This window comes from Piliocolobus tephrosceles, chromosome 4, assembly GCF_002776525.5.
Source record: "Piliocolobus tephrosceles isolate RC106 chromosome 4, ASM277652v3, whole genome shotgun sequence".
NCBI classification, from domain to species: Eukaryota; Metazoa; Chordata; class Mammalia; order Primates; family Cercopithecidae; genus Piliocolobus; species Piliocolobus tephrosceles.
This window is the reverse complement of record NC_045437.1, coordinates 152,431,808-152,452,244: the sequence shown is the minus strand read 5'-3', so window position 1 is coordinate 152,452,244 and position 20,437 is coordinate 152,431,808. Positions and strand designations below refer to the sequence as shown.

General features: G+C 41.1%; 1 protein-coding gene across 2 annotated transcripts in view; it reads right to left on the bottom strand.

Moving 5' to 3' along the window:
• The window catches only part of SPOCK1 (SPARC (osteonectin), cwcv and kazal like domains proteoglycan 1), a 513,777-nt gene that overhangs the window by 429,334 nt on the left and 64,006 nt on the right, over positions 1-20,437 (bottom strand). The window lies entirely within an intron of this gene.

The following is a 20,437-nucleotide window of genomic DNA, read 5'->3' as shown; positions in this document are numbered from 1 at the left end:
TGTTAGAAGCACTGAAAGTGTCTGTACCAATCCTATTTGTTCTACCCTTCATGGGAGACATAAGCTTCATAACCCTAGGCAGGTGGGCTGAACCAAAGCCATGGGTTTGAGGAATTGCAGATCCACAGGCAGCATGCAGGTGGAAAGGGAGGCTGCCATGGGATCAGGCTGAAGAGTGCTGGGCTAAAGGAAATCTGGAGGAGGAAGTCTGGCCTAGCATCTCAGAGCACGGGATCTAGAGTCAGACAGCCTGGGCTCACATCTCAGATCTGCCATGTGCCAGCTGTGTGTCACTTCCTGTAAAATGGCATAATGATAGTACCCATTTCCTAGGGTTGCCCATAAGGATTAAATAAAATTAGCCTCAACAGCATTTTAACACATGATAAATTAGCAATACTTGGCACATGATAAATATTACATGGGTAAGAGGCACATGGCAGCTGCCATGGAAGACTAGCTATTGTGCCCACAATGATTGGGTTGGGAAAGTTAGTTTTGTTTTTTGGTTTTGACATTCGTGTGTTTCTCTGTTAGGTTAGAAGGATATGCATACCAGAACTCCATTCCTTCCATCATTTGACAGCTATTAAATGCTAGGCTCACTACTAAGTGCTGAGCAAAATAGACGTCTAGCCCTTGGGGAAACTACGGTTGAATGGAAACTCAGTTTAGCTTGGTTTAGCATTTACCAGGTACCTCCTATGCTTCAGGCCAGGGCTGGGCACTGCAGTGGTGGGAAGGGATGCCCAGGCACATCAGATATGGTATAGCAATGGTCCCCCATGAGCCACCCACTGCCACCACATAGCTGGCCTGGGTCCCACCTGTCTCCTCAAGCCCTGAAAACTTCACTTTCTCCCTCAGCTTCACACTTCCCAAATCATCACACCACAGACCTTATTATCTTTGAAAGCCTTCCCATTATATGCCTTTATTTTCATGCTCCTGATAGTCGGCATTCACAGGCACTTAATCAAGGTGCTCTGCTGGTTTATTACAACATCTTCCAGCTGATCTATTTTCCCTTATCTAGACACTCCACCACAGTGCCTGTTAGTGTTTAAAAGGATCTTTCTGAGCTATCATTTGACTTGTTCCTGATGATAATTAATTTTAAGAACTGATCACGATGTTAAGGGGAACCAGCCCTTGGAAACTGATGACCATGTAGGTTTATCAAGACAACAGAGCCTTTTTAAGATGTTATGAGCAGGTTGGCTGCAGGAAGCCAGGGAAAGGCTGCTTGTTGATAACCATCTCATTGGCCGCATGGATCATGGCTGTCAGGTTCTGTTATTGGTTTCATTATTCCAAACAACTTCCGTTCTATGCCCATTGGATAACTGGCCCAGAAGATATCCCTGCATTTTAATAAAGTCAACAAGTATTAAATAGAGACTGTGCCCCACACCACTGGACAGCTCTCTTCGCCTAGGGCATACCACAAAGAGTAGGCAAGATTCACACCTGTGAGCATGAGCTCGAGTTCAGAGGGGAGTGTGCCACGCCAGCTCTCTGATGGGCACCACCCAGCGCAGTCAGAGACATCCCATGCACAAAGGAGACCTGCTTTCCCTCCAAGGAGGCCCAGATGAAGAGACAGGCAGCAATGTAGTGGGAAGAAGAAGAGGATGCAAGCCACAGAAAAGACAGAAATACCACCTTGAGAAGAGCACCAAGCCTTGCAGATGAGCATATCAAGTTTGGGGACCTCAGGAAAGTATGTTTCCTAATGTCCTGCTTTGGATAAACTCCAGAAGCAAGTCACAAATGCCCATGCTTCTCAGGACCAGTGGCAGCATGGGTTCCAGCCAGAAGGTCTTTACTTGGCACCCTCTTATGGAGGCACTGTACTGGGTCCCAATGAAGATACAGTGGGGAAAAGGACAGGTGCAGTCCCTGCCCTTACAATCTCATCACAATACATTGGAGTAGGGTGCGGTGTGAGCAACTGGAACAATTTAACCCAGTCTGGGATCTAGCCAAGACTTCCCAGATAAAGGGAGCTCTGAGCTGAGGCCTATAGGATGGGTACTAATTATCCACAGAATGAGGACATGTAGAGAGATAAGCATAGTCACAAGCAGGAGGCAAGATGGAGGGTGTTCTGTAGGATTACAGCAAAGACCTAAAGAAGGGGAGAGCACCAGTGATAAGGATGGAGGGAGAGGCAGGGCCAAATCACCAAGGACCTTGTCGGGCATGTTAAGAGTTTGGGTACCACTCTGAAGTTAACAAGGAGCCCCAAATTTCAAGAACAGTAAAGACATAATACTATTGGCATTTGAAGACAATCCCTCTGAGTAACCAATGTGATGTTCTGGAATGCACCTTGGACTGGAAGCAAAGAGACCACAGGCTTCTTTCCACTCTGCCACTTCCCGGCTGTGTGTTTTTAGATGTGCCACCTCCCCACAAGAGCCTCACTTTATCTTCTGTAAAATGGGGTTAACAACTTCTGGGGCTGTTTATCTCACCAGGGCCTTGTGAGACTCCCATCCTGCAAATGAGAGCATGGCAAAGTGCAGGAAGTTAAATAAACGCAATGGATAATGACAGCTCTCCCAAACACCAAAATTTCACTTCATCCCATAGCTTCAACCCTCTCCAAAAAATTTAAAAATCTATTTAGACCTTGAAAAGGAAAAGGTTGAATATGTTTTTCCACTGCACTTCCTAGCCCTCATCTATGCAGTAAAGAAAAGGTCCGTGTGGCTATCACAGCAGCCAAGGAGAAAGAATGGGAGAGAGAGACACTCTAGGACTCTGATGCAGAGCCCTCCGACTCCAGATAAACAATCTGCCCATACTGTGAAGAGTTGAGGGGAAGAGTCACCTGTCATGGAGATGGACTGCATGAGCCCAATGCAACAGTGACCTCATGTATTACTTCTCTCACCAGACAATCCTTTTCCAGGCCCACAAGCCCCACTCCACTCAGACAAAATCTCTAATTTGTCAGAGCGCAGGTCTGCACTCTGCAGGCCCCTTCTACCTCAGGACCTCACTGACAAGGAGCAGGTATAAAGCTCCTGTTGGCACCCAGTTTCTGCCAGCTGGAGTGCATTATGCCAAAATGAACATCTGGCAACCCTACGGAAGTTTAGTCACAGTGAAACATTAGCTGGACTTCCCTTCTACAGCTGATAGGCCTGAAAAAGGCAACTCAAGGGAGATGGCTAAGTATGGGTAGATGTTTCCCAAGTAAAATGTGTCACCTTGAAACGTCAATGAATGAGAAAACAACTGCATAGCTGTCCACTTTGGTTTAGGGAGGGACACAAGGGAAGCACAAGGTCACTGTCTGGGAAACATCATTCCTAGGCCAAATGAAAGGAACCAGGTTGACTCACTCAGAGCTACTGAAGCTCAGAAAGAGAAGCAGTCCCTCAGACAGAAAGAGAACAGTATCGACTCCAATTCCCACCTGAGAAGATGCCAGGGAACTTCAGTGGAGTCTTCACTAGGGCCTGTGATCCAAGGCAGGGACTGTGTTGTCCTTCACAGGCCTCAAGAACAAGTGACAGAGATGTTATTCTTCAAAGCAAATAAATAAATAGTGCAGGAATGTTCTCTACTGCTCTGTGAGACAAGACAAGTGCAGGACACCTAAATTTCCTTCAACAGAAGACTTGGAAGATAAATGAGAGTCCAAGTGTACTCTGATTATCTGACTAGATCACTATGTTCTAACAGAGAAAGCTGTCCCAAATCTAGTGTTAAGTGGGGGGAAAAAAGGTACCTTTAAAAAACAACATGTAGCATTGAATGCTATTTTTATAAAATCTTAAAAGTAATTTTCGGTGGTGCTGTATCAAAAACTTACAGTCATAACCTCATTTAGTTCTCTATGAGGTAAATACCACTATTACTTCATTTTAGAAATGAGGACAGGAGCTCAAAATTCTTTTCTCCTCAGTCAACTCTGCTGAATGAAGAGCTATACTTTGCTTCTCATTGACTCTTAGTCTATTTTGGGTTTTTTTCCCCCCAGAATTATACTGCATTCTAAATATAAACTCATGGAAGAAAATATAAAAATGCATAAACACTAATTTTCTTTCACTGATGACAAGCTAAATTTTTAAAATCGTGAGCAAAAACAAACACACACACACACACACACACGCACCATAATCTACGATTTTACCAACTTCTCTTATTTCAAAATTGGCTTTGGTATTAAACAGTTTTAATAATAATAATAATAAGCAGATAATTAACAGCTGAGTGGATAGATGAATAGGACTTCTATTCACTTACTAGGGTAGTTTCCCCCTGATCTTGTCCTGCCTTCCTGGAAGATCTCAGTCACATCTACCCCTTCACAGCTCATGGAATGAACTCCATCCCATCTGAGCATAAATCACAGCCCTCAGACCAAGACCTGAGCTACACTCCTGGCTTCTCTGAAGGCACAACCTTTTGAGGGAGCAGTACCGTGCCCTGTGTCACATCAGGGTATAATGTGATGTCACAACTCTATTTGGAAGGCTTCTGCCTCTATACAAACTTCAGTCTCAAATACCTGATTAAACATTTCTCTCTCATAATCAAGAAGTACCAAACTGTTCATACTGAGCCCCTAACTGTTCCCATCAACAACTAGTTTATCTATCACAAGGGTTCTACCAGGTATGTGCATGACAAGAATCTGAATTTCCTCAGCCACACGTACTTTTTTAAAACAGAGATTACCCTCCCTCCACCCACCTGCTCTCCTGAAACAAACCTATGAGCGCTTACTAGTCAAATAACCTGACTTCCAACTATTGGCTCAAAAAAATATCATCTATAGACAAACCGTGATTGGTAAATGATTCCAAATGGAAAGCAAACATACACAAAAAATGTTTTGTCCTACTTGCAACCACATGAACAATTTTTTGTTTTTTTGTTGTTGTTGTTGTTTTTGTTTTTGAGCCGGAGTCTTGCTCTGTCGCCCAGGCTGGAGTGCAGTGGCCGGATCTCAGCTCACTGCAAGCTCCGCCTCCCAGGTTCCCGCCATTCTCCTGCCTCAGCCTCCCAAATAGCTGGGACTACAGGCGCCCGCCACCTCGCCCGGCTAGTTTTTGTACCATATGAACAATTTTAATACAGAAGAGCAAAAATATAATTCTTAGGGATCAGACAGATTCTATTTACTTCCTATTCCTCCTCCATTCTTCACTACAGTGTCTGCAGTCACAAAGCTTCCCCTCCCAGCAAGTACGCTGGCTGGGTGAGAGGGGTGAGCAGGCCAGTGTTTCTGAGTGGCAAAAGATAGTGACCAGACATGCCTATCCTTTGTCACTAACCACCTTTCGAGCTTCCCCTTCTGCCGAGCCATCTGCAGGAAAATGTCAACATGTGCTACAGGGAAAAAAATGTATTTGCTAATTTATGTGTTGGGTAAATTCACTTATTCAGTAGAATAATAAAAATGTGACTGCTCACCACCCTTCCCTTCTAAAGACATCTTTATAAATGATTTTAAAGCCTGAAGAAATAGGAATGCTTGCTCTGTTTACATTTCCCCATATTAAATGGAAGACATTCACTTGCTAGTGGCAAAACATTGAAAATACCTTTCTGGTCCTGATTTATTGCTGGAGAAATTTTACTAAATTGGGATGTGACCATGTATCCACCTATTAATTACATTGCCAGGAAAATAAAATAACAGAGATTTACATTTTCATTAATTCCTGAAATAAGCACTCTGTGTTTCTGGAAGGTATTAAAAATATTTTCCAAGACTTTATATTTTAGCACCTAAGGTCTAGAGTTTCAAAAGCCGCATATTCGGAAGCTAAAAAAAAGTCATAGATAATCCCAAGTATGTCCCCGCCTGCCCCCCTTACTAACTGGAGGATATTACATCCTGTCCCTTAGGTGCTATATCTTTGCTGATCAAAGCTTGTTCCATCAAAGACCTCCCTGAATCTGAATTTGGCCTGAATCCACAAATGAACATTCAATTAGGACCAGGAAAGCATTCCAATTTAGGAACTAGCACAGTTATAAGTAAGCCAGAAAAGGAGATACAGGATAATATTTGTAAGTCCTACTTAAAGGATACAAGCCATTTGGGGGATTAAATTTAAAATTGATGAGAAAAACGTATTTCAGGATAAATGTGTAAACAGAGATTTATGGATAGTTCCTGAATTAGGGAGGAAGGTGAGACAAATAGAGAAGAGCCCAAACAGTTTGAGATTCCGATCACAAAAAGCAATCCCTCCCTATTACAAGCACACAAATATTTGTGAGCTGAATCAGTGCTACAGGTAATTCTCTGGGCTGACTGTTTAAATAGGATTTGTGAGGGAGGAGAAGAAACACAAGCCATATGTTTGAAGACCAGTGGTTATGAAGCATACTGTGAGTTACACAGGCCCAAGGTTGAGGGACATGCACCCAAAGGTGGTAGGAAGGGTCCTCTGGGATCAGGTCAAGATGACCGCCAGGTCCTTCCCTTTCCCCCCATTGTGAAGAACAATGAAAACTGCTCGGATCCCCATAATGGGGTAAACGGGCAGTTCCCTGGTTCAGAGGAATTCTTCACCACATTCCAGAAGTGTGATTCCAATAAGCACTAAGCCAAAAAGCCACAAATGGCAAATCTCTACTTGGTCAATTGCCCAGATGAATAAAAATTAAAATGAAGGTCCTCATTTTCTTAACCAAGAGTCTGGTGGCAAGCTCATTTAAGGTTTCTGGGGGAAAAAAAAAAAGAGAAACTTTTGCTGATCTATGTCCACTTACTTACCTGCTAACTTAATTGAATGAAAATACATTAGCTGGCACTGTTACCTTGGCAACCCTGGGAAATCATATCTTCCTAAATATCCCAAAAGCTCAAATCACCTTGTTAGTTCTTAGAAACCTAACCAGATAAAAACTGTAAACCCACAGATCCAAGAATCTCAATGAACCTCAAGCACAGGAAACAGGAAGAAAAGGATACAAAGGCTCATATCAAATTGCTCCAAACTAGTCATAAAGGGAAGAAGTCACAAAACCTTAAAATCAGCCAGAGGAAAAATAGACATGTTACAGAGGACAAGAGAAAAGGAAAAGAACACATTTCTTGCTGAAGACAACCCTAGCAAGACAGAAGAGCAACATCTTTAAGTACCGGTTGGGGGGAAGAAAAAAAAAACCTGTCAACATAAAATTCTATACTCAGCAAAAATGTCTTTCAAAAGTTGCAATAAAGACTTTTTCAGACATACAAAACCTTAGAGAATTCATCACCAGCAGATCTGTGCCTCTGAAAAGAAAAATTAAATGCTTCAGGCAGAGTAAATATTATACCAGATGGAAACCTGGATCTACACAAAGATATAAAGAACTCTGGAAATGGTAACTACATGGGTTCTCAGAATCAACATTAGTTATATATATTAGCTGGTTTTCTTATAGTAATTGTCTTTTTAAATATACCTATCACTTTCTTTGTTATTACCTTTAGTTAAGCAGAGGAGCAAAAGTGACAGCCTTATATAACCCTACTCAAAGATGATAATGGAACTTGAGAAAACCTATTGCTGTCCCCAAAGAGCCATAAAACTGGGGGAAATAAAAGATACAGTGGAGGATGTAACTGTAACTAAGAACGAATCAGAAGGCTATCAAAATAATATTAATAAGAAACTGCCAAACACTTTTCCAAAGCAAGTGTAGCATTTTACACTCTCCGCAACAATCGATGAGAGTTCAACATCCCCACCAGCACCAAGTATTGCCAAACTTTTAAATGTTAGCCACTATCATGAAGGTGAAATAGTATCTTCTTGTGATTTTAATTTGCATTTCCATGATCAGTACAAATTTTGAACATCTTTTTATGTGCCCACTGGCCACTTATAGATCTCTTTTTGTGAAGCTTTTGTTCAAATAATTTGCCCATCTCCTTATTGAATTGTCCTCTCATTATGAAGTTGTAATAGTTCTTTATATATTTTGGGTATAAGTCCTTTGTCATACACATATATATCCACATAGATACATATATGTGTACATGCATGTTTATATGCACATGTGTGTACATAAAATATTTTCTCCCATCAGGTGTCTCATCTTTTCATTTTCTTAATGGGGACTTTCTAAGAGCCCAAGTTCTTAATGTTAATGAAGTTCAGTTTTTTTCCTCATATGAGTATGCTTTTTGAGTCCTGTCTAACAAATCTTTGCATACTCCAAGTTAATGAAGATTTTTCTAGAAGTGTTATAGTTTTACATTTTACTCTGATGTTCAGGTGTATATAACCCATTTCAAGTTCATTTTTGTATATGTTTTGAGGTATGAGTGAAGATTCTTTTTTTTTTCATACAGATACCTGGTTGTTTCAGCAATATTTGTTTAAAGCCTATCCTTTTCACCAGCGATTTACACCTTGACATCTTCGTAAAAACAAACAAAATAAGCCAGGCATGGCGGCACACACCTGTAATCTCAGTCTTTTGGGCGGCCAAGACAGGAGGATTGCTTTAAGTGAAGGAGTTTCAGAACAGCCTGGGAAATACAGCAAAGGCCCATTTCTAAAAAACACTTTTAAATTAGCCAGGCATGGTGGCATGCACCTATAGTCCTAGCTACTCAGGAGGCTGAGGTGGAGGATCACTTGATCCCAGGAGTTTGAGGCTGCAGCAAGTTATGATCATGCCACTGTACTCCAGCCTGGGTGACAGAGCAAGACCTTATCTCTAAAAACAAACAAAACTTCAACTGAGCATATATGTGTGGGTCTATTTCTGGACACTGTATTTTGTTCCACTGGTCTGTAAATATGACCCAGCAATTCCACTCCTAGTTATTTACCCAATAGAAGTTAAAAGCATTCATTGCCATGAATGCTCATGGCAACCAAAAGCTTTGTACATGAATGCTCATGACAACCCTACTCATAATAGTCTCAAGCTGGAAACAATCCAGATATCCATCAACAGTGAATGGATAAACAAGTTATATCTATACAATGGAAAGTAGTCAACAATAACAAAGAATTACCAATATACACAAGAACATGGACAAATCAAAAAAGACTGTGCTAAGCGAAGGAAGCCGGACAGTAAGATTACATACTATATGATTCCACTTATACGTAAAATTTATCTACGGTGACAGAAAGTAGATGAGAGGTCTCCTGGGACTGAGGGACTGAGCGTAAAGGGACATGAGGAAAGTTTGGGTAATAAAAATGTTCTAAATCTTGATGGTAGTGGTATTTTCATGCATGAATACATTTGTTAAATCTCAAACTGTATACTTTAAATGGATGCATTTTACTGCATTTAAGTTATTCCTCAATAAAATTGGTCTTTTAAAAAGTAGTCTTCCCTGTTATCAATACAAGCTTCCCATTCTAGTTTACCAAAGGCTTTGTCTACATTCATAAATACAAACAACACAGTTATAAATATAAAGATTTCAGGCTGTCCCTTGTTTCTATTGACTATTTTTAAAATGCTTTCACAAGGCTAATATTTTAAACCAACACTTAAGATTGGGCTTACTACAATGGATGGCCTTACCTAGTGGAGATACATTTATTACTAATGTACTTATTGATCTGCTCCAGTTGTTTATTTTCTGGATTCCCATAAGGCATTGGTATGGCAAAAAACCATGATCCTGGAGACATGAGAGAATATTCAACAAAGACATATCCTACTGTACATTATCTCCTGCTCCCACGTGTGGCTTTTCATCTGTGTCACATCAAACATCCTCCACAACCTGCCCTCCAAAAAAGAATTACCTGGAATTCTGCTGCCAAATGCATCTCCAAAACATAAATAATAAATAAATAAAAAGAATACCACATGTATTTTCTGAAGCAAATGACAACTCTAATAATGTTGTTGAATCACAATATAACACAGCACTACAGAGAACTGAAGTTTGTCCAGATATCCGCGTTTGCATGCCAGTGTCTGGATACTGATCATACATCCACAACCTCTGGTTTAGCAAACCATGTATCAAAGCTTCTCAAGCTGGGACCTGTTTACCTCTATCGGTGTCCTGCATTTTACCAGAGAGTACAGCAAGCCACAAAATAACATGGTGCATATTTTCTGGGGTGTCAATTTTACGTGGGAATTTAAAAAGGATAAAATGAAAATGTTTTCATGGTAAAAGAGTCACACTATATTATAGAATAGAAAGCCATATTCACAAAATGAATTAAGATGTTTAAAAAGACATTTCCCACTGCAATAGATGCTTCTAGTTAAACTCCCCAAACCCTCAAACCTCTTTGGGGTATACATTCCATCTTCTATATTGTTAAGGGTACATTACAAAAAAAAAAAAAGGTTGCCAGAAGTACATCAACTCATTCTAGCTTAGTGTCTATCCCAGAAATTAGGTACTACACCCAACAACTGGGCTCCAACCCTGGCTTGGCCACATCTCTACAACACGACCTTTGAAGGATTGCTATAGTTTTTGCATCCATAAAATAGACATGACAACAGTACCTAGCTTATAAAGTACCGCACAGTTCATATGCCTGACCGACAGTTAAGTGATCAATTAGTGTTAGCTGCCTATCATCATTGCTGTTGACTGTTTTTTTTTTTTTTTTTTTTTTTTGAGACAGAGTCTTGCTCTGTCGCCCAGGCTGGAGGACAGTGGCCGGATCTCAGCTCACTGCAAGCTCCGCCTCCCGGGTTTACGCCATTCTCCTGCCTCAGCCTCCCAAGTAGCTGGGACTACAGGCGCCCGCCACCTCGCCCGGCTAGTTTGTTTTTTTGGTTTTTTTTTTTTTTTTGCATTTTTTAGTAGAGACGGGGTTTCACTGTGTTAGCCAGGATGGTCTCGATCTCCTGACCTCGTGATCCACCCGTCTCGGCCTCCCAAAGTGCTGGGACTACAGGCTTGAGCCACTGCGCCCAGCCGACTGTTATTTTTAATTTATATATACCATGGCATAACTTTTTTACATATCAACTGCAGTCCATTGGTGATAAGATTATCAACTGCTTACTCCCAAATGCAGAGGGAGGCAATGAGAATTCTGGACACCCAATGTGAACGCACAGCTTTTCAGGAACTCTTACTCAGGCACGGATACCAACTGACATCAGCAAAAGAAATGAGGGCTCTTTAGGGCTGAGCTTTGAAAAGTTACCTGAAGCAATACTGATGCTCAATTTTCCAGTGTAAATGAGCTTAAGAACTGACTCATTCCTTCTGAAACAAATGTAAGGCTGATTTATAAGTCGGAATGTCCGCTTACATATTCACATGTGACGGGAGTATCTACGATCAAGAGCCAGACATCCACACCAGGAGGGCCCCTCATGCTGAGCTCAACACAGATCAGAGGTTTGTCTTTTGAGTGCTAGATAAGAGTCAAGACAAATGGCATGTTTTCAAAACATATTTCAAACAAGGGCAGCCTGGTGAGTTATTCTCCTACATTTGTAGGATAGTTCTATGGAATAAATGTGGATCATCTTCCCTAGAAAAACCCTGAAAATAAGAAAAAATTCTTATTACATGTAAGCTGAGTTTCCTCAAACATCATCAGCCTATAGGCCTTTCTCTAACCTCTGGGTGACTGTCTCAACATGATGTAAGAATTCCTGCTACCAGAAGTGCCACCCAGTTATTTCTGGGAGTCCCCAGAAGTGAAAACAAGAGTTCACAAGAAATTTTTCCCAATCTGGCACCCCCATTGCTCAGTCCTATCCACACAACACCCTGAGAGTGCTGACATCTCTGCCAGGGGTCACAGATGCCAAGGGACTCTCATAAGGTGCATCACAATATTGCTGTGTGTGGCACAGAGAGTGAGTGGCCCACCAACCATTCATATTCTCCTTCCAGAGTAGATGCACTGCTGGGAAGCAGCTGCCAAGCCAAGGACTTCATTTCCCAGACCCCTCTGCATGTAGGTGGACCATATGACTAATTCTTGCTAATGAAGTGACTAGAAATAATATGTGTCACTTCCAGGTCAAACAGTTAAGAAGTGGGTATGCCTTCTCATATTCTTTCCCCATTTGCCGGCAGACTCCGAGAGAGCAGTTGCCACCAATAGCCTAGGTCCCTGAATGATGCCAAGAAGCAGAACTCTTCCCTAACCCACTGAGGTGCTGGGATTTCTCTCCTATGGCAGCTAGTATCACCTTTACTAAAAGCACTGTGTTCACTGCGGAAGTGGAAAGAAGCCTTTTCCCCCAACACTGGTTGATACTTTTATGCTTGGGCCCAAAAGCAGTGTGGGCTGTGCTCATCTATCTCACCAATGTCCCCATAAAAACACAGTTTTTTTCATTTACTATGGAAGAAGCAACTAACCAGGGCCAGGGTTAGGAAGAAGCCAAGGGCATGGGCAAGGGCTGAGTTCTCTGTGGTCTCCCTTGTTTTCTTACAAAGGTGCATCCAGAGCTTGATGATCACAGAATCCCCCATGGAGTAAGATGCCTACCAGGCCAAAGATCTCAGAACTATGATCTCCCTACTACTCCACTCTGGGTCAGAACCCGGAAACAACTTGTCTTACCATAAAAGGCAGTAACTTTGGCTACTCAGCAAGTCATGTTACGCTGGTCAAGTCCTGTTTCCATGCTCAAAGGTACTGCTATGCCAGAAGTAAGCTCCCTTTACTTGTACCTGCACTGTAGAACCCAGAAGTTTTCCATTTCTGTCCACTTCAGGTATTTCTATGGATAAGCCAAGCCATGACCCAGCACAAGTCACTCCCTGGGGCTACTGTAGACATACCAATCTCTTTGTAACCTGGCTGGACTCAGGTTAAAAACAAGTTAGAATGTGTAAAGAAAGGAGAAAGTGGAGAGGACAGTAGTAGGAGAGAGACTGAGAGGGTAGACTGTATCCTTTACACAACAAAGAACCTTTATTCAGGCTTTTAACCTCTTAAGCAAGAGGTTTCTGAGAAAAGTCACATCACTAGGAGAGTCATGTGGGGAAAATGGAAAGGCAGGGAGCCCAGTTCAGAGGCAATCACAGCCAACCAACCAGGAGAGACGGCCATGGGAGAGCCAGTCCCCAATCTGTCCTTCAAGGCAACTCCCTCAATTCTTCCTGGAGTTACTCATGGTTTGCTGGACCTCATGGAATCTAAGCTCCTTTCACTGTTTGTGTCAACCATTTTCATTCTGCATCTTTCCCTGGAAAATTTGTAGACTCTGTCTACTCACTGAATGGAAATGTTGTGTTCTCCCTCAGATAAGCTTTAAAGAAGCACTAGCTCATCCTTGTTAGGCGTAAGTTCTCCCTCAATGTCCTGCTGCCAAACTGTGGGTCCCCTCTGGCTCTCCTCACCGGCCCCTAGCCCACCACTCCCAAAGACAGACAATCAGAATCATGGGAGTTGTCCTAACACCTCCCACTTCCCAATTCCTCCACCTTAAAGTAAAACACCAAATCCTATCCATTCTGTCTCCTGAGTTTCTCTCAAGCCCTTCAGCTTCTCTCCATCTCCACTGCTGCCATCATCCAAGCCAATAACAGCTCTCTCACATGGACCGATGGAACTCCCTCCAACCTGGGTGCCCTTGTTCTTCCCCAACCTCTTTTCATTCTGCAAGAAGAGTGATCCTTTATAGACTTACATCTGATCATAGTACTCTTGCCCTACCTTGAGTGGTTTCCCTTTATTCTTCGGATAAATATCAGAATCTCCACATGGTTTTCATGATGCTGTGAGGATCTGGGCCCTGCCTACTCTTCCAGCAGTCTTTCTGCTTTTCTCCTATTCATTCTGTTTCCACAGATTGGTCTCCTTTCAGTTCCTGAAATGCAGCAGGATTCTACTTTCTAAGGCTGCTCTGTCTCTGGAAATAGATTTGTGATTCTGCCACTTGGGATCATATATCCCGCAAAACATAATCCCACAGAAAACTCATATGTACCCTTCATCTCTGTTTAAGGCAGAACTTTTTCTGTGAAGTGTTTCCAGCTCACCCCCACCCCCATTATATCAGGTCTCTCATTATATTATACTTTCCTTTACAGCACTTAGCACCACTGTAATTAATACTTACTTGGGTAAGTATTTGTTTAATGACTGTCACATCTGCTGAATGTAAGCTCCATGAAGGCAGAAACAAGTTCAACATGCTCAGTACAATGGCCTCAGTGCCAATGCATTCCCTAGCACATAGGAGGCACTCAGTAAGTATCATTTGGCTTAGCACATTCAGCATGCCCACATAAACTGAGAAGAATAAACTGAGGCCTAGAAAAGGAAAGGGGATTTCCCAAAGCCTTGTCTTCTTTGGCAGAGTGTGGTTTAAACCCTGGACTCTTAATCCACAGTTCAATCCTTAGCCCATACTGACACTGAAGTCACTCTAGACCCAAGAGATCAATCCATCTATAATTCAAAAGAGAAGAGAAAACCTAAACTGTGGAGACCAAAGATCTCTATTCAAATCCTGGATGGACTGACCACTTAAACTTCACAACACTGTGGCAGAAATTAAGCAAGGTGATGTGTACACTATGATTGGTGTAGAATCTGGCCTGAGTGGTCTCTCAGACTAGAGGTCTCTCTAGAGATGTGGTTGTTTCTAGGACAGCTTGTGAAGTATGTCTTCAATTCCTGTGTGTCCACCTCGACCCAGGCCAGAATAGCAAGTACTTGGGAAGGCAGAAGAGCATTTCATATTGAGCAGTTGCTGTTCCCCCAGGCAGCCAGTAAACAGCGTTTGATGAGGATGATAAATACATGATACTAATCTTTCTACACAGAGGTGTGTTCAACATTCTAGCACACAGAGCCACATGGCAGGTGATCCATCTTTTAAAAATGACATTGTTGGCTGATTTCTGCCAGCAGTGTATTTTCTTGGAATTTAAATTTTGATTTAAACCTACCTATAGCATTATTATAGAATATACAAAAAGCTCTATTCACAGGTGGGCAAAAAGACTATCCATCACCCCAGCTCATACTCAGCAATTGAAAGACAGCTTCTCCTTCCCTCATCCAGGACAGCCATGCGTCCTGGAAGCTTTTCTACCACTGGCTATTAAAATGATGCTTCAGCCAGTTCTGTAATCGCCTATTTATTTTGCCCATGGTGTTCCAGGACCTGTGCTAGACCCTGGGGATTCAGCAATGATGAGACACGGCCTCTGCCCCAGGAAGCTCCCCGCCTAGCAAAACTAGATTTGCATAGTCCTTTACAATCTACTAAGTGATTTGGACTTAAACCTTTTATCCACCTCTCCTGTTATTTTCATTATCTTTGTATATGCCTTCCTTGGTTGGAGAAGATTTTGACATAAAATTTGTTTCCAGTTAGTTAAAATGCAGCAGAGGAACTTAATCACTCTCATTTTGGTTTTAGAATTCTAATTAAGGAAAAATAAACCATAGATTCCTCTAGAAATGTATACCGTAACTGACTGTTGAGTGGCTGCCCAAAAGCCACTGCAAACACCTTTTCCCTTGCTGTCTTTCACTACAGAGATGGCAGAGTCATCTACCCACTTGCCTCCTTTACACTGAGGGGTCATGACATGATCTAGTTCTGGCCACAGCAATGTCTGTAGAAATCTGTTCAGAGGCTTCTACGAATGCTTTTGCTTTAATTTTTTATAAAGACAGTCCAAGCTAGTTTGGCCCTTATTTCTTCTCCCCATTTTCACCACAGATGTAATGTTTGGGGTTGTAATGGCCACCCCACAAAAGGAAGCAATGAGGGAGCCATAAGGGAAAGACCCAGAGATCAAATGTTAGCTCTGTTGTTGTTGAGCTAATGAGGCAAGGACAGCAGCTATATCCCTTCAGACTAGTTATTAAGTAAGAAAAACAAACTCCTCATTCTTTAAACCAGTGTAGGAGAGGTTTTCTGTTACCTACAGTCAAACAGTCTTGGAATGCATGCTTCAGGAGATGATTAGGCTCACAGCCTTGAACTAGACACACTCGGGTTTGTGTACCAGCTCAGTCACTCACGAGTTGCATGGGACTGGACAAGTTATTTAACTGCCCAGAGTTCTGTTTCCATCCTCCATGAAATGAATGTACTATAACTGCCTTTTTCACAGGTTTGCTGTAAGGAATAAGTGACATGGTGTATGCCATGATTTCGATATGGTTTGTTTGCCCCCACCAAAACTCATGTTGAAATTTGATCCCCAGTGTGGTGATGTTGGGAGGTGGGATCCAGTGGGAAGTGTCTGGGTCATGAGGGTCTCACCCTGGTGGGTGGCTTGGTGTCATTCTGGAGGTAGTGAGTGAGTTCTTTCTCTGGCAAGACTGGATTATTTCTCAAGGAAAATGAATTAGTTCTCCTGCAAGAGTGGATAGTTACAAACCGAGGATGTCCCTGCGGTTTTTTTTTTGTCTCTTTGCATGTGTCTACTTCCCCCTTGACCTTCTCACTATGTTATGATGCAGCTTAAAAGCTCTCACCAGAAACCAAGGCCATTGAACTTCCCAGCCTGAAGAACCATGAGCTAAATAAACCTCTTTTCTTTATAAATTGCCCAGTCTTGGGTATTCTATCACAGCAACACAAAATGGACTAAGACAGTGCATGTAAAGAGTTTTTGTGCAATGTCTAGTTAAATAACTACTCAAATGCTAAACCGCAGCCAATAAGCACATGAAAAGATAATAACCATAATCATTAAGGAAATGCAAATCAAAACCACAATAAGATACCACTTCATACCCCTTAGGATGGTTATTACATAAAACAAAAAAGGAACCCAGAAAATAACAAGTGTTGGTGAGGATATGGAAAAATTGTGCACCACTGATGGGAGCGTAAAATGATGCAGCTGCTATAGAAAAACAGCACTGAGGGTCCTCAAAAAGATAAACATAGAATTACCATGTAATTCAGCAATTCCACTTCTGGATATGTACCCAAAAGAATTGAAAGCAGGGACCTGAGATGATATCTGTATGCCCACGCTAATGGCAGGATTATTCACAATAACCAAAAGGTAGAAACAACCCAAGTGTCCACTGACCCGTGAAAAGATTTTTTTTAAATGGAGTATATAACACAATGAAATATTATTCAGCCTTAAAAAAGGAAATTCTGACATATGACACACCGTGAATGAACCCTGAAGACATCATGCTAAGTGAAATAAACCAGACACACAAAGACAGATGCTGTTATAATACCTGCTTGACTTATGTGAGGCAACTAGAGTAGTCAGACTATTCATAGAGACAGCAAGTAGAATGATGGTTGCCTGGGGCTGGGAGAAAAGGAGAACAGTGTTTCCATTATGCAAGAGGAAAAAAATTCTGGAGCTAGACAGTGGTGATAGTTGCACTACAATGTGAATATACCTAATGCCACAGAAGTTAACAGATTAAAATAGTGATTTTTATATTTTATTGCATTTTAAAATAAATTTTTTAAATAAAAATGAAACAAAATGATGACCCGCATTACTGATCCTAATACTGATATTATCATCTTACTGAGTTTTCAGTAACACAGTAAGTTGTCAGACAATACAACTGGCTGGGTACAACCCTGGGTCAAATGCTGAAATGCTTGCCCCCATTGCATATTTGTCCTAGATCAACATATCTAAAAGGCATTTCATCCATGCAGGAAACAAGCATATTTACTTCTTTCTCTAAGAAACCAAAGGTAAGTCAAATGGTCTCCTGCCCTGTGGAAAGCAAAAAGATGTTCACAAATAACCACACTACAAGGTAAGATATAGCACCCGCCTTGAAGACAAATGCAGAATCTTCAGAGACCAGAGTCACTGCTTCTGGCTGTGGAGTTTGATAAAAGTTCCAAAGAAGAGATGGAAATAGAGCTGGACTTGAAAAATCAGAACCTTTATTGCTGAAACAGAAGGAGTGTTGTAGATGATTCCAGGTAGAAATAGCAGCAATGTGAGCAGAGACAGCAGAGCATCTTGTTTGGTTGGAGGGAACTATACATTAGGGTGAACAGAAAAGACAATAGCCAGTCGCCAGGCAGGGAAGTCAATGTATTTATTTCATGGAGGAGGGCAGGAGATAGATGTGTTTGCATCCGCAGCACCTAGGACTCTCTTAGCACACATCAAGTTGTCAAAATTGTCATTTCAATCATTGACCAGCAGATTGGAGGATCTGTAGAATCTCTGCAGACGTCTAGCATTGATGATCAGGAGAGGCAGGCCCTGTTTGGCTGCCAAAACCACCTCTTTGGTGTTACTATTGTTTAGGCTACTTCCCAAGAGATGGAGGAACACAGCAAACAGGCGAACATCTCAAAAGGCCTTTGGTTATTGATGGACACCACAGGCCAGTGCTGACCTCCCAAAAACCTTTATCATGCATGCTCCCAGATGGAATCAAACCAACTAGAACAGAGCTTCCCTTCTAAAGAAACACTGAGGCTACCCTCCCAGGACAACTCTAACTCTGGGCCTTGTGCCCTTTGAAAGCATTTTCCATGTCCTTTTCTATATGGAAGGCAAGTACACTGGCACAAATAATTGAGGGGAAAAAAAATGGACAAGGAGACCCAATCAAAAAAAAAAAAAAAAAACATGTATTCAATTGAGGACCATTTTAAGGAATTATTTCTAAGTTCTAATCACTATAAGTGATGAAACAATTCATGACAAAAATTGCAATTACCAAAGAAATAATCCGTTCTGCAACAGCAATTTTAGTGACATTTATAACACACAAGAAATCATGAAGCTTAATTACTTGAATTTACTGGGGCTACAGATGCCATGTTTAAATCTAATTAAATAGATCCACCAAAACTGGCCATCTGAAGACATGGCAAAATTGCTGAACCGAGCACTGGTTTTTAAAAGCAGTTCGTGAACAGCCTCCAAATAGGCAGTGAGTAATGATCTATCTTTCTTCCTCAGCTGTCATTTGGGGGAAAAAAAGAGACATTTCTATATTGATCTTCAGTCCTTCACAATAGAATTTACTTCAACTCCTAAAACACATCCCCCATTCCAATGATCTTTGATAGATCTGCAGGATAAATGGGAACTCTCCTACTATTACCTTTCAGGTCTCACACTCAAACTATATTAGATCTCGAGGAAGTAGGTACAAATCCTTTAAAGTGATTGAGAAAAAGATTTCCCTTCTCCATTTCTAAAGAATGTTAACTAGTAAATATCAGCAGCCTAGAGAATTTGTATAATTCCTGAAATATCAATGAACTGTTTGCTTAAATACTAAGTATCCTATAAAGACAAGATTCTGATTATAACAGTAATAAACGTTCAAAGAAGAAAATATGGAAAACATATAAAGAAACACAAAGAATTAAAATTTCCAACAATCCCACTAACCATGTATGATCACAATTAGCATTTTGCTCTCCTTACTTCCAATGTCATTTCTATGCTTACATACTTTTATCACAATGTGGACATGTTATATGTATAATCTTACATCTTGTTCTATCACTAAACATGACATCAAGTGCATTTAACTTAATTTCTTTCAGTAACCTATCATTGCTGGATTTATAGCTTGTTCCCAACTTTTAAACTTTCATCAATAAACTGACTTACATTCACATAGGTAAACCTATGGTTGCATCTTTAATTAATTCCTTAAGAGGAATTCTCAAAAATAAACTCTTGGGATGGCATTCATTGACTCATTAAAGTTCCTAATAAGACCTGCCAAATTGCTTTATCTAAAAGTTATACACCAATCTACATTTCTACCAATGGTGTAATAAACAGCTCAAATTTAAAACTCTTATCTTTCCTTTTCAAGAGTATTACTTAACTTTCAGTGAATGTCTTACCAATTTTCTGTATGTTTCTCTTTGTTTTACAGATTTTTGATACATTATTTTATCTCCTGTTGTTTCTGCTTCATATTAAACTCATTTCCTTAGGATATTAAGGGTTCTTTGAAAACATGATTTTCTTAAGGGGCACATATAAGCCATCCTATAAAATGTATTTCTTTAAGTAAAGTGGGAGGCATTGAAAAGTTTAAGATTTTTATCGTGTTTATTAGCTATTTGTATTTCTTCTGCTAATTGCCATCTTACACCCATCACCAATTTTCCCACTAAGGTTTTAGTGTTGTTCTTATTTATATACTAACAAAATTAATGCTTTGTTGTACGTGTTTTTCTTAGATTTTTTTTTTTCACCAGCATCTTAGTTTTAATTTCTTGGGGGAGTTTTTTTTACTTATTAAAACACTAATTTTGGCTGGGTGTGGTGGCTTACACCTGTAATCCCAGCATTTTGGGATACTGAGGTGGGCAGATCACCTGAGGTCAGGAGTTCAAGACCAGCCTGGGCAACATGGTGAAACCCAGTCTCTACTAAAACATACAAAAATTGGCCGAGCGTGGTGGCACATGCCTGTAATCCCAGCTACTCAGGAGGCTGAGGCAGGGAGAATTGCTTGAATGCAGGAGGTGGAGGTTGCGGTGAGCCAGAATTACACCACTGCACTCCAGCCTGGGTGACAGAGTGAGACTCTGTCTC